Source organism: Suncus etruscus, chromosome 1 (genome assembly GCF_024139225.1).
Source record: "Suncus etruscus isolate mSunEtr1 chromosome 1, mSunEtr1.pri.cur, whole genome shotgun sequence".
Lineage (NCBI taxonomy): Eukaryota > Metazoa > Chordata > Mammalia > Eulipotyphla > Soricidae > Suncus > Suncus etruscus.
In genome coordinates this window covers 164,956,296-164,971,599 of record NC_064848.1, presented here as the reverse complement: position 1 = coordinate 164,971,599, position 15,304 = coordinate 164,956,296, and the positions used below count along the sequence as shown (strand labels likewise).

The 15,304-nt window shown below is 43.3% G+C and overlaps 1 protein-coding gene and 1 non-coding gene across 2 annotated transcripts in view; one reads left to right on the top strand and one right to left on the bottom strand.

Annotated features, from left to right (window-relative positions):
- The window catches only part of PIGS (phosphatidylinositol glycan anchor biosynthesis class S), a 1,033,024-nt gene that overhangs the window by 535,747 nt on the left and 481,973 nt on the right, over positions 1 to 15,304 (top strand). The gene's annotated exons all lie outside the window — the stretch shown is intronic.
- On the bottom strand, positions 10,146 to 10,251 carry LOC126029026 (U6 spliceosomal RNA). The gene has a single exon (XR_007502690.1). It is a non-coding gene; the product is annotated as a U6 spliceosomal RNA (small nuclear RNA).

The window sequence follows — 15,304 nt, the reverse complement described above, 5'->3', positions numbered from 1 at the left end:
TCTTTTTCAGAGTGATCATTTCCAATTACCATTGTCATAGTGGTCCCTTCTCTGCCCTAACTGCACTCCTCCGCTATTTGTAGCAAAATTCCTACCAGGGACTGGCCCTCCTGACCCTCAGGGCAGACTTATTTTAATCTTAAGGTCCAAGTATCATTTTCATTTTCAAATGGGGGAAAGCAAGACTCAGTGAGGTTAATTACATTTTCTCCGTGTCACATATTCAGTAAATAGTGTGACTTCTTACTTGAAGTGGGATCTCTGTAGATAAATATGTGGGTAACTTCCATGTTTGTATTCTTTTGGCCGAAGCTAAGACTTGTATGGTGCCTAATGGATGGAAAGGAGAGTAGTTCTTGGAATTCAAACTCAGGGAGCAGGCAAGACTCTAAGACACAATGTTAACTCCACACTCTCTCTCTCTCTTTTTTTTTGGGGGGGGGAGAGGGATATTTGGTGAAAATAATGCTCACCTTCTTCCTCAGCCAGAAACCCACCATTTGTCCTTACAAATAAAGTGACTATCAGTGAGGACAACTCTGCCAGTATGCGAAATAGATCACAATGCTGATATTTCCTCTATTCTCGCAGAAAGCACTAAGCCATTAAATATGTTCCAAACAAACTCATTCCTCACCTTGCCCTACCTTTTCTCTTATCTTTTCTGTCTCTACTGTTTCTTTTTTTTTTTTTTTTGCTGAACCAAGCTAGCTGCAAATCAGATATCCAGGCTTTCCTTCCTCAATCTTGTCTTTCTAATCTTAACAAAATCTGTAGGTCCGTGTTGCTTCAGTAGACCTTTTCAGCCCTTGAAACTCTCTCATTTCTCTTGCCCCTTTCCTGATTCAAATCAATATCAACTCTTGCCTAGATGATCATAGTGGTTTTCTAGCCTTCAATTTTGTCTCTTCAAAATTTGGGGCTGGAGTGACAGCACAGAAGTAGGGCTTCTGCCTTACATGTGGTCCACCGGGATGGACCCAGGTTCAATCCCTGGCATCCCATATGGTCCCCTGAGCTTGCCTACCAGCTTTTTTTTTTTTTTTTTTTTGGTTTTTCGGGCCACACCCATTTGATGCTCAGGGGTTACTCCTGGCTAAATGCTCAGAAATTGCCCCTGGCTTGGGGGGACCATATGGGACGCCGGGGGATTGAACCACGGTCCTTCCTTGGCTAGTGCTTGCAAGGCAGGCCCAAGGAGCTATTTCTAATGGCAAAACCAGGAGTAACCCCTGAGCACTACTGGATATGCCTCCCCCAAACACACACACACAAACACACACACACACACACACACACACACACACACACACACACACACACACACACACACACACACACACAAAACACAAAACCAACAAAAAAAAACCCACACGAAAACAAAGTCTGCCAGAGTCACCCAAATGCAATGTCAATACCTTACATTTAAAGTAATGAGCAAAGGAGAGGGCAGAGAGAGCCCTGAAGCCAAACTGCTTAGATCTGAATCCTGGTGCTGTGTTTACTAAATGTCCTGTGCAAGCTATTTAACATTCCTAGATTTTAGTTTGTATCTGTAAAATATGGATAGTAATAATAGCACCATCTTTAAAACACTTTAGAGATTAAATAAAAACTGCCAATTATAGCTTCATTTCTCCAGTGCCATTAATCACAAAATTTCTTAAAAAGTTGGGATAAAGAGATAGCTCAATGGGTTGAGAACCTGCTTGGCATTCTAGAAGTCTGGGTTTGATTCCTGGTATGGCTCTGACTTGAACACCCAAGTACTACTGGGAACAACCTTGAACACAGACCCAGGAGTATACCCTGAATACCACTAAATATGACCTCAGTACCTAAAAAATAAAATAAGGGACCGGAGGTGGCGCTAGAGGTAAGCGTCTGCCTTGCAAGCGCTAACCAAGGAAGACCGCGTTCGATCCCCCTGTCATCCCATATAGTCCCCCCAAGCCAGGGCAATTTCTGAGTGCTTAGCCAGGAGTAACCCCTGAGCATCAAATGGGTGTGGCCCCCTAAAAATACATCAAATAATATTTCTCTCCTCAAAACTCTCCAAAGAATCCCATAAAAAATAATTCTCAGAAGACAAAAGAGAGGAGGGCTGGAAGGTTCAGCTCACAACATGAAGCTCATCAAAAAGAGTGATGAATACAGTTAGAGAAACAACTACAATGAGAGCTATCATAATAATGTGAAAGGGGCCCGGAGAAATAGCACAGTGGCGTTTGCCTTGCAAACAGCCGACCAGGACCAAAGTGGTTGGTTCGAATCCCATGTTCCATATGGTCACCCCGCTGCCAGAGCTATTTCTGAGCAGACAGCCAGGAGTAACCCCCGAGCGCCGCTGGGTGGGCCCAAAAACAAAAAAAAAAAAACAAAAAAAAAAAAAAAAAAAACCAAAAACAAAAACAATGTGAATGAATGAGAAATAGAAAGCCTGGCTCATGTGCAGGTGGGGGTGGGGAGAAGAAGATTTGAGACATTGGTGATGGGAATGTTGCACTGGTGAAGGGGAGTGTTCTTACATGACTGAAACCCAACTACAATCATGTTTGTAGTCAAGTTTTTCAATAATATATTAAAAAAAAAGAATCACATAAACTAAAAAGTCCAAGACCATATAATGGCTTATAAACCCTATCTAGGCTGTCCTGATGCACCATCTCAGACCTCATTTTCTACCAGTTCCCCCCACCATTCTAACCTCACTGCTTAAAATGGTCCCTTTGAAACAATCCAACACACTTGCTTCAAGGCCTTTGTGGTTGCTATCTTATCTGTTTGGAATAGTCTTCCCCAGCTCTTGGAGCATCCTTCAAAATTTTGCTCCAATCCCCTTCTATTTCTTGACCTCTGTTTTAAAAAATTGCACCATCTTCCTGCATCATTTCCTTCCATTGTACTTATCACTGTTGAACACACCATGGATTTGCCTTACTTATTTTGTTGGTTTACTCCTTGCACTTGAATGTAAGCTTGCAAGTCAGTGGGATTTTTATCTGCTTTGTTTTGTTCACAGCTATACCCTCGAGTCAAGAATAGAACCTAACATAGAGTAATACTCCAGGGATTCTTTCTTAGGCAAGAAATCACTGCAGTTGACAAGACCAAGTCTCAGAAGGGAGACTGGCTCTTGGAGTGAAATGTTCTCTAGTCACCATCTTGAAATCTGCATAATTTTGTCTTTTTAAAGTACTTTATTTCAATACAATGGTGACAAGGTTGCTCATAATACAGTTGGGTTTGTTTTCATAGTTATAAAGTTGCTCATGATTGAATGTCAGTAATACAATGTACAACACCCTTCACCAATGTTCATCTGCTACCAATGTCCTTAGTTTCTTTCCTGCTTTCCCCCCATCCTCTCTCTTGCCTGCCTCTGGGACAGACATTTTTCTTCTTCTTTGTCTCTCTCTCACTCTTTCCCCCTCTTTTCTTTATTTCAGACACTGTGGCTTACAATATTGTTACTAAAGGGGTATTATGCATATCACTTAATCTCCTTTCAGCACCCAGTTTTTGTCCAGAGTGATCATTTCTTTTTTTTTTTTTTTTTTTAATTTTTGGGCCACACCCTGTGACGCTCAGGGGTTACTCCTGGCTATGCGCTCAGAAGTTGCTCCTGGCTTCTTGGGGGACCATATGGGACGCCGGGGGATCGAACTTGCCTAGCGCAGGCAAGGCAGGCACCTTACCTCCAGCGCCACCGCCCGGCCCCCCAGAGTGATCATTTCTAACTATCGTTGTTATACTGGGCCCTTCTCTGCCCTAACAGCACTTCTCTATTATTTGTGGTTAGCTTCCTATCATGGACCGATCCTCCTGACCCATGCCTCTGTTGTCTCTGTATTAAATAATTTTGTCTTTGACTCTGGATTTTCTTTCCTTTGGAGTGGGACTTTGTCTTTCTCCTGGCTCTGTGCTCAGGGTTCATTCCTACAGGTGTTTGGGAGACCATAGGCAATGCTGGGGATTGAACCGAGGTTGATGTCACATAAAAGTAAATTAGATAAATTGGGGGGCACACCTGGCTGCGCTGAGGGCTTACTCTTGGCTCTGTGCTCAGAAAATCGCTCCTGGCAGGCTCGGAGGACCATATGGGATGCCAGGGATTGAACCCGGGTCCATCCCAGATTGTCTGCATGCAAGGCAAATGCTCTACTGCTGTGCTATCACTCCGGCCTCAAAAAGCAAATACTTTGGGGTTTTACAAGTAAGTTCTGATGGGTCAATGGAAATACTCCAGGGACATGGAGCCCAGTTCTTTTTTTTCCTTTCCTTTTCCTTATTTTCCTTAAGGAGCCCAGTTCTTATGTGAGCATACCTTTGCTGCCCTCTTGCTAATGTTTTTTTTTTTTTGTTTGTTTGTTTGTTTGTTTGTTTTTTTGGACATGCCCAAGGCCTCTATCAGGCAACTGCTGTCATTTTGTGACTCAGAGAAACTTTTAGTCAGGATATTTTCAGTAATTGCCAAGAGTATATGTGGTGAGGGTCCAATTGGCAGGGCAATAAGCTCCTGTCTAGAGTGTATCATTAGGCTGGTGGGACTCCTGTGCTCCAGGAATGCAACATAAAATTGCAAATAAAAAATGCCATAAGATGGGCCCGGAGAGATAGCACAGCGGCGTTTGCCTTGCAAGCAGCCGATCTAGGACCAAAGGTGGTTGGTTCGAATCCCGGTGTCCCATATGGTCCCCCGTGCCTGCCAGGAGCTATTTCTGAGCAGACAGCCAGGAGTAACCCCTGAGCACCGCTGGGTGTGACCCAAAAACCAAAAAAAAAAAAAAAAAAAAAAAAATGCCATAAGATGGCCTTAAAAAATACCATAAGAGGGGGGCTGGAGGGGCCGGGCGGTGGCGCTAAAGGTAAGGTGCCTGCCTTACCTGCGCTAGCCTAGGAGACGGACCGCGGTTCGATCCCCCGGCGTCCCATATGGTCCCCCAAGGCAGGAGCGACTTCTGAGCGCATAGCCAGGAGTAACCCCTGAGCGTTACCGGGTGTGGCCCAAAAAACAAAAAACAAAAAAAAAAAAAAAAAAAAAAGAGGGGGGCTGGAGAGATAGCATGGATGTAAGGCTTTTGCCTTGCATGCAGAAGGTCAATGGTTTGAATCCCGGCATCCCATAGTTTCCTCAGCCTGCCAGGAGCAATTTCTGAGCCTAGAGCCAGGGAGTAACCCTTGAGCACTACCGGGTGTGACCCCCCCCCAAATATTATAAGAGGGGCCGGAGTGGTAGCACAGTAGTAGGGCATTTACCTTGACCTTGGCTGATCCAGGATGGACCTGAGTTCAATCCCCGGTGTCCCATATGGTTCCCTAAGCCAGGAGTAACCCTTGAGTGTCACCGGATATGGCCCCAAAACAAACAAACAAAATACCATAAGAGTGGAGCCAGAGTGATAGCACAGCAGGTAAATCCTTGTAGGAGGTCAACCCAGGATTGATTCCCAGCATCCCATATGATCCCCTAGCTTGCCAGGAGTAATTTCCGAGTGCAGAGCCAGGAGTAATCCCTGAGCACTACCAGGTATCGCCCCCAAACGAAAACAAAACAAAACATGAAAGACTGTCTAAAAAGGGACTGCAGAAGAAAGTAAAAAGCTTTTTGCTCTGGCTTTCCAACCAAGGCTCCCACATTTTCACACTGTGCCCTGCACAGCCAGTATGCATCCAATTCTGTAGTGCTTAATAAATGTGGATGAAATGAATGAATGAATAATACATGTTAAGTTCTTAGAAGTATCTGGCATGTGGTAAGCATCCAATAGAAGTTGCTTATTATCAGCTATTGCCTTATTAGTGGCCACTTTTGCTTCAAGTTTAAGGCTCAGGTTACACCCAGCTGCACTTCATCAAGTTTCTGGCACCTGTGGCTTTGCTTATTATCTCCTCTGCTGGGAGTTCTCCTTCCCTCTCCTCCACTTTCACATACAGGGCTACCACTCAATTCAGTTATGCCTTCCTCTAGGAAGCTTTCTCTGTTCTTCTGGGATCAGATTCTGACATGTGTTAATTCTCTATCCCCTATCAGGCTCAGTTTATTTTTCCAAGGCAGGTGTATGGCTGAACTCCATCTCCAAAGGCCCAGCACTGCATTTAGTGGGCATTTAAAGGTGGCAATAGCAACAGCCAGTTAGGTACCTCTGTTACTACTATGTGTGAATCCCTTCCCCAATCCTCTGGCCTCAGAGTTGAACTGTGGCTCTTTCTTTGCCTCCTGCCTTCTGTAATCCTGAATTGCTTGGCCTTAGTTCCTAGGGTTCCCATAAGCCAGGGACTTACCTTTACTCCAGCCTGCTATTAGAATCCTCACTCTCTTCTCAGGTACACAGTGAAAATTTCTTCTGGAACCATGATTCAGTTCTATTTAGTCTTGCATTATTTTGTGTTTCAATTCGTGCAATTAATTTTTTCGTGTAGACCTTAAAAGGAATCTCTCTTCCTCAACATCTTTTGAAGTAAGGATAAAAGTGTTGATTTGGAAGGAGATGTGGAGAAATTAAAATAAAGTATTCTGGCCCATGGTAGAAGCTTAGAAATATTCACTCCCCTCTACCATTGGCAGGGGCCTCCTAGTTTCTATGCTGCCACGAGCACTTTTAAGATGCCCTAGCCCTAGCTTGTCTCAGTATTAATGACTCTCCCTAGTAGGTCTTGCTGGCCACTGAGAGGGGAAAAAAAACCCTCATTGTTTTGGTTCAAGTATGATAAACAGTGACTGACAGGCCTGAAAAAGAAGCTGTTGAATAACAAGGAAAAAACCTCTAATTATTCTCCTTAACCTGTCTGTTATCCTGTCTGTTCAATTCATTCTCTGACAACTGCCTTCCTCCCTGTTTTAACTGTTTAGGAATAAATTATTTGGAAGAAATGTGTTTTCAAATAAATTTGTTAAAGCTAAAGTGTTGACATTTGGGGAACTCATTCTATGTTGAATCTGGGTTCCCCTGACTTCCACTGAGGGATGGGGAATCTCTCTTTCTGGGAAACCATCAAAGATGGCAGCTAAGAAAGGTGTCCCAGTCCAAGTGGGGGAAATCAGATTCCTTCCTTGGGCCTTTGTGACCTCTGAGTGAGTAATCTCTATCTCTTAGAGCACAGCACCTTTTTTTTTGTTTGTTTGTTTATTTGGGGGCCATACTTGGAGTTTCTCAGGATTTTCTCCTGGCTCTGTGCTCAGGGATCATTCCTGACAATGCTCAGGGAACCATATGCTGTGCTGGAGCTCAAACCTGGGTCTGTGCAAGGCAAACATCTTTTTTTCTTTTGTTTTGTTTTGTTTTTGTTTTTGTTTTTGGGCCACACCCGTGACGCTCAGGGGTTACTCCTGGCTATGCGCTCAGAAGTCGCTCCTGGCTTGGGGGACCATATGGGACACCAGGGGATCGAACCGCGGTCCATCCAAGGCTAGCGCAGGCAAGGCAGGCACCTTACCTCTAGCGCCACCGCCCGGCCCCCAAGGCAAACATCTTAAGGTCTGTCCTTAAAAAATCCCATTTCAGGGGCTGGAGAGATAGCATGGAGGTAAAGCGTTTGCCTTTCATGCAAGAGGTCATCGGTTCGAATCCCAGCGTCCCATATGGTCCCCTGTGCCTGCCAGGAGCAATTTCTGAGCATGGAGCCAGGAGTAACCCCTGAGCACTGCCGGGTGTGACCCAAAAACCACAAAAAAAAAAAATCCCATTTCAAGGACTAGAGCCATAGCACAGCAGTAGGGCATTTGCCTTGCACGAGGCCAACCTAGAAAGAACCCAGGTTTGATCCCGGCATCTCATATGGTCCCCCGAGCCTACCAGGAGCGATTTTTGAGTGCAGAGTCAGATGTGACTTCTGAGTGCTGCCAGGTGTGACTCAAAGACAAACAAAAAAAGGGGGAACCCCATTTTATAGAGGAGTTTTATTTTTATATTTTTATACGTAAATATATAATATATATAGTTATATTTTTATAGAGGAGTAACTACACTGTAAAATGACATGCCCCTCTTGGAATAAGGATGTGAAAACACTTTTGAAATGCAAAGGTCTTTATTCTTACATAGTATTCAAAGTACTGATTGATTTGGTGCAATTAAATAACCACTTACTTTGGTGGGAGAGAATATCTTAGTGGTAGAGAAAATGCTCCGCCTGTATAAGGCTCTGGGTTTGATTCTTGGCACTAAAAATCGAATGTCTGGTTTTGGTCTCCCAGTTCCTGCTCTTGGAATTGTTTCTGACCCTGACCTGTCTTATACACAGGCTCTTCTGTGCAAATCCTTACAGCTCTGTAGTAAAGAGAGGCAATAGAGTGTCAGGTATTCTTCTAGGGCTCAAACTGGTGAAGGGATGGGGGTGGGGGTGGAGGAACAGAGGAAAGCATTGGGAGCAAGGAATTTCTAGGTCTTCACTAGGAAGCACAGCCACCGGGGTTGTGTTTGTTTTGTTTTTTCTTTTTAATGACTTATTTTTACCTGACCTGTATTTCTTGCTCATCCTTCCTGCCATTGCAAGTTCCTGGGGACCCTCATTACCTAGAAGGCCATTATTTGTAACAGACATGAATCAATCCATGCCACACGTTCTCTTGCTAGTGAATCTATAGTAGTTTACAGGAGATCCTTAAGGGGATGATAGGAGAAGCAGCGACTTACCAGAACCAGGAACCAGTCCCCTACCTAATCTTACAACTGGTTTTATGGAGACAGATTGATGGTGGATCTGCAGTTCTGAAGGAGGAATCTGAGAACTACATTCACCTTATTCATGGGTTTGTTTGGTTTTTTATCCCTCCATATCTGGAGGTACTCAGGGGAGTGGTATGTGGTACTAGGAATTGTACCTGGTTGGGCCAAGTGCACTCATCAGCCCCTTCCTGGTCAGTTTGAACATAAATATATATCAGGAAGATGTAATGAGAGCATGTTCCTGTTCCCCAAAATATAGGTAAAATAAACTATTCTCAGATCACTCTGTAGCCATTAATTTCTCTTGGGGATTGTGTCCCCCAGGGTAAAGTCTTCCTCCAGCACTGTCCTCTGCTGTGGTTTCTTCCTTGCTCCAGACTTTCCCAGACATGAAATTCTGTACCTTTTATTTTCTTGCTGGGACTTCTCTGCATTCACTTAATGAAAGAAAGAGGGCCAAGGGCCCGGAGAGATAGCACAGTGGCGTTTGCCTTGCAAGCAGCCGATCCAGGACCAAAGGTGGTTGGTTCAAATCCCGGTGTCCCATATGGTCCCCTGTGCCTGCCAGGAGCTATTTCTGAGCAGACAGCCAGGAGTAACCCCTGAGCACCGCCGGGTGTGACCCAAAAAAAACAAAAAAACAAAAAAAAAAAAAAGAAAGAAAGAGGGCCAAGCGCAGCACTCACAGAATTACTGTCTACTTCTAATTTTTCCTCATCTTCCATTATTTCCATTCCCATGTCCCCAAACCCCAACTTGCTTTGAAACAGCTGTAACTCATCTATAAAATGGGGTTCCCCCCCTTTTTTTGTTTGTTTTTGAGTCACACCTGGCAGCACTTAGAAGTTACTCCTGGCTCTGCACTCAGAAACGCTCCTGGTAGGCTCGGGGGACCATATGGGATGCTGAGATCAAACCTGGGTCCTTTCTGGGTTGGCCGCATACAAGGCAAATGCCCTTCTGCTGTGCTATGGCTCTAGTCCCTGAAATGGGATTTCTAAATATGATTCTTATTACTGCAATTTGGAACATAGCCTTAGTGGAAATTGTAAAATAGAAATTAAGTTCATCATTTTGGTTACCAACATTCTCATGTTCATTTCTGTTTTGATCAAAAAAATAATTTGAAGGGGGAGCCAGAGAGGTAGCATAGCAGGTTGGGCATTTGCCTTGCATACTGCTGACCTGAGTTTGATCTCTGGCATCTCATATGGTCCCGAGCCTGCCAGGATTAATTTCTGAGCACAGAATCAGGAATAACCACTGAGTGTCACCAGCTGCAGCCAACAAAAAAAATTACTATTATTATTTTGCATTTTGGGTCATACTCGGCAGCTCTCAGGGGTTAGTTACTCCTGGCTCTACGCTCAGAAATCGCTTCTGGCAGGTCGGAGGACCATATGGGATGCCGAGATTCAAACCACTGACCTTCTACTTGCAAGACAAATACCCTACCTCCATGCCCCTATTTTTTTTTTTAATATGGAATGCTTCACGAATTTTCATGTCATCCTGTGCATGGGCCATGTTAATTTTCTTTGTATTGTTCCAGTTTTAGTATATGTGCTGCTGAAGCAAGTACAAACAAATTTTAATTTAAAAAATTTATTTTTATTTTTATATTTTTGGTTTTGGGGCCACACCTGGCATTGCTCAGGGGTTACTCCTGGCTGTCTGCTTAGAAATAGCTCCTGGCAGGCACGGGGGACCATATGGGACACCAGGATTCGAACCAACCATTTTTGGTTCTGGATCAGCTGCTTGCAAGGCAAACGCCACTGTGCTATCTCTCCGGGCCCTAAATTTTATTTTTTTAAACCACATCAGGGTTGTGCTTGTGAGACCATGTGGGATGCTGGGGATTGTAGCTAGGTCAGCCATCTGCAAGGAAAGCACACTACCCATTGTACTATTTCTCTAGCTCCTAACAAATAGTTCTATAAAATGTTAATATTAGGGAAAGTCTATAAACTACATATGAAAATTCTCTGGATTTTTGCAACTTCGCATGAAATCAAAACTTTTTTTTATAATTATATTTAATTAAACACCGTGATTACAAACATGATTATAGTTGTATGATTACAGTCATGTAAAGAACACCCCCCTTCACCAGTGCAACATTCTCACCACCAATTTCCCAGATCTCCCTCCTCCCCACCCCCCCACACCTGTACTCGAGACAGGCTTTCTACTTTCCTCATTCATTCACACTGTTATGATAGTTTTCAGTGTAGTCATCTCTCCAACTGCACTCATCACTCTATGTGATGAGCTTCATGTCATGAGCTGCACCTACCAGCCCTCATCTCTCTTGTCTCTGAGATACTGTTAAAAATGTCTTTCATTTTTCTTAAAGCCCATAGATGAGTGAAACCATTCTGCGTCTTTCTCTCTCCCTCTGACTTACTTCACTCAGCATAATAGATTCCATGTACATCCATGTATAGGAAAATTTCATGACTTCATCTCTCCTGACGGCTGCATAGTATTCCATTGTGTATATGTACCACAGTTTCTTTAGCCACTCATCTGTTGAAGGGCATCTTGGTTGTTTCCAGAGTCTGGCTATTGTAAATAGCGCTGCAATGAATATAGGAGTAAGGAAAGGATTTTTGTATTGTATTTTTGTGTTCCTCGGGTATATTCCTAGGAGTGGTATAGCTGGATCATATGGTAACTCAATTTCCAGTTTGTGAAGGAATCTCCATATCGCTTTCCATAAAGGTTGTATTAAACAGCATTCCCACCAGCAGTGAAAAAGAGTTCCTTTTTCTCCACATCCCTGCCAGCACTGCTTGTTTTCCTGTTTTGTGATGTGTGCCAATCTCACTGGCATGAGGTGGTACCTCATAGTAGTTTTGATTTGCATCTCCCTGTTGATGTTGAGCATCTTTTCATGTGCCTTTTGGCCATTTGCCTTTCTTCTTTTTCAAAGTGTCTGTTCATTTCTTCTCCCCATTTTTTGATGGGGTTAGTTGTTTTTTTCTTGTATAGTTCTGTCAGTACCTTGTAAATTTTGGATATTAGCCCTTTATCTGATGAGTATTGGGTGAATAATTTCTCCCACTCAGTGGGTGGCCTTTGTAATGAAATCAAAACTTATTCCAAAACCAAAACTATTTTCCTTCCTTCCTTCCTTCCTTCCTTCCTTCCTTCCTTCCTTCCTTCCTTCCTTCCTTCCTTCCTTCCTTCCTTCCTTCCTTCTCCTTCCTTCCTTCCTTCCTTCCTTCCTTCCTTCCTTCCTTCCTTCCTTCCTTCCTTCCTTCCTTCCTTCCTTCCTTCCTTCCTTTCTTTCTTTCTCACTTGCTTTCTTGCTTTCTTTCTCTCTTGCTTTCTCTCTTGCTTTCTCGCTTGCTTTCTTCTTCTCTCTCTCATTTCAAGGACCCATTTTCTCCCAGCAAGACAGTTCATTCTCTCCCTAATAGCATCGTTGGTGCCAGTGAAGAAAAACATAGTGTCCTCTGTGTTATATCAAGACTGTATTATCATACTGGATCAGCACAATAATGCATGTGTCATATAGTGTGACTCTTAATGTCCAGATTTTGAAATCAAGATTTGCATGTGAAGTTTTGATTTAAGTAATTAGGACAGGCAGATATTTATTTTCTTCATTTTTATTTATTTTTATTTTTTTGATTTTTCGGGCCACACCGTTTGATGCTCAGGGGTTACTCTCGGCTAAGTGCACAGAAATTGCCCCTGGCATGGGGGGCCATATGGGACTCCGGGGGATTGAACTGTGGTCTTCCTTGGCTAGCGCTTGCAAAGCAGACAACTTACCTCTAGCGCCACCTCGCCGGCCCCTATTTTCTTCATTTTTATTTTTAAAAAATAAGCAGCACACCAAGCAGTGTAGAGGGGGCCCAGCCTCACCTCCTGTGGTTTGGGGGCTTAAGGACATTAGTGTCCAGGATTGAACTTGCAAAGCAAATACTTAAATTATCTCTTTGGCCCCCAAATCGGCTTTTAACACTGTATTATCTTTTTCTCCCGTTCTTACCCATATAGTTTCTTATCCATACATTGAACAGTTTCTTATCCATACATTGACAAATCATTAAAAATATGTTAAGTCTGGTCAGGCTATATATACTGACCAAGTATGAGGTACAAGGGCTCTGGGTATAAAGTAGGACATGGTTACTGTCTTTGGTTCCTGTCCAGCCTTAAGCCTGGAGATATAGGGGCCAGAGAGATAGCATGGAGGTAAGGCATTTGCCTTTCATGCAGAAAATCATTGGTTCAAATCCCAGTATTCCATATAGTCCCCTGAGCTTGTTAGGAGTGATTTCTGAACATGGAGCCAGGAGTAACCCCTGAGCGCTGCCTGATGTGACCCAAAAACCGAGAGAGAGAGAGAGAGAGAGAGAGAGAGAGAGAGAGAGAGAGAGAGAGAGAGAGAGAGAGAGACTGGAGATATAGTACAGTGGGTAAGACACCTTGCACAAGGCCAATGTGGGTTCATTCCCCTGTATCATATGGTCCCCCAAGCCCTCCAGGAGTGATTTCTGAATGCAGAGTCAAGTGCAGCAGGTCTGGTAGAAGAGACAGAAACACAGTTTCAACAAACTGACACCAGTGCATCTATAAGAAGGGGGTAACAAGGCTGATGGACATTTTGCAGGAAGGACACCTGTACCTCTGACTCTAGGATAAGCTTGGTAGAAAAATAAAATCTTGACTTGAATCTATAAGGATAAGTAAGAACTTTTTAGGAGGCATCAGAGAAGCACTTGAGGCAAGGACACTTGAGGCCAGTAAAAATATAGGAGCAAAGACAGGATGTGAAAGAGTATCTAGGAGGTGTCAGTATTGTGATCCATGGGAAATACAGGGTGTTTGAAGGAGGATCATGGGATGTAAGTTAAAGAAACACAGAGTTCTAATCATAAAGCATCTTGGGGACCATACCACAAACATTTTGCATTCGCCTATTGGTGATGATGGCAAGGAAGGGAATGATTAGGTTGGATTTATGGATCTGACTGCAGTGACAGGAGGAATTGAAAGAGAAGTCTGGGGGCAGGAGATGAGTTAGGATGCTAAGATAAGCTATCTTGACATCTTAGCCTAAAAAGTGATACAGTGGGATCAGAGAAATTAAGAATGGCAGCTCCACTCTGGTTTTGAATTTGCAGTCACCCCTAAGCCTTGCCTCTCCTTCTCCTTGTCTGGTCAATCTATCAGCAATTCCCTAAGCTCCACTTCAGCATATCTTGAAGAAGGTCATCACAGCTCACCATGTCTATGGTTGCTACCCTGGATGGGTCCACTATCACCCCTCTGGTGGATTATAGCAATAACTGGCTTTGTCTCTCTCTTCCTTTTCACCCTGCATTACAGTAGAGGAAGCCTTTAAAAGGTAAAACTACACCATGTTACTCCTCTGCTCAGACCCATCAGTGGCACCCCACCCTGCCAAAGGATACCTCACCTCACTGTGGCCTGCAAGATCTAATATGCTTTGATGAAGATCTCATTCCTTTTCCCTCTCGCGCTCTCATTCATCATCATATCGGAGCCACAATAGAAATCTGCCCATATTCCAACACACTGGGCTACTTTGCATTTCAGGATGTTTACCTTCTTTCTGCCCACTGGCTAGAATGCCCAGACTTCCTCCAGAGATCAGCACTCCTAGTCTCTCACTTGGTTCAGGTTTTTTTTTCAGAGTCTTTTCTTGACTACCTTGTATTAAAACCCATTATCACTCACTACTCCTTGCCTTTCTTTCATATTCCTTCCTAGCACCTCTACCAGGCATATAACTTCCTTTATAGCCTCCTACCAAAACAGAAGCCCCACCCCAGTGATGGTACCATCTGTTCCCTATGACTTCCCCAGCACTGAGAGCAGTACCTGGCTTAAATAGTATTTATTTTATTTATTTAGTTAGTTTTGTTTGTTTTGGGGCCGCACTCAGAACTCCTGACTCTGTGCTCAGAAATTGCTCCTGACAGGCTCAAAGGACCATATGGAATGCCAGGGATCAAACCCAAGTCCGCAACTGCTTGCAAGGCAAATGCCCTACTTCTGTGCTATCACTTTGGACCCTATTTTATTTTGTTTTTGAGGCTGTATCCAGCTGTCCTCAGGGCTTACTCTTGGATCTGATCTCAGGAATCACTTCTGGTGGTGTTTGGGTGACTACATTCAGTGCTGGGGATTGAACCTGGTTGGCTAATTGCAAGGCAAGTGCTCTATCCATTATACTCTATAGTTTCAGTGCACAGAGAAGTTGCTTAATAAATATCTGCTAAAACCCCTGTTGGGGGTTTGACAGAACATGGTATTGTTTGGATCTGGAAAATAAGGTAGAGAGATGGGAAGTGAGAATTTCTTTCTTTCTTTCTTTCTTTCTTTCTTTCTTTCTTTCTTTCTTTCTTTCTTTTTCTTTCTTTTTCTTTCTTTCTTTCTTTCTTTCTTTCTTTTTCTTTCTTTTTTCTTTCTTTCTTTCTTTCTTTCTTTCTTTCTTTCTTTCTTTTTCTTTCTTTCTTTCTTTCTTTCTTTTTTCTTTCTTTCTTTCTTTCTTTCTTTCTTTCTTTCTTTCTTTCTTTCTTTCTTTTTTTTTTTAAATAAAATTTTTTTGTTTGTATTGGGCCACACCCAGTGGTATTTAGGACTTACTC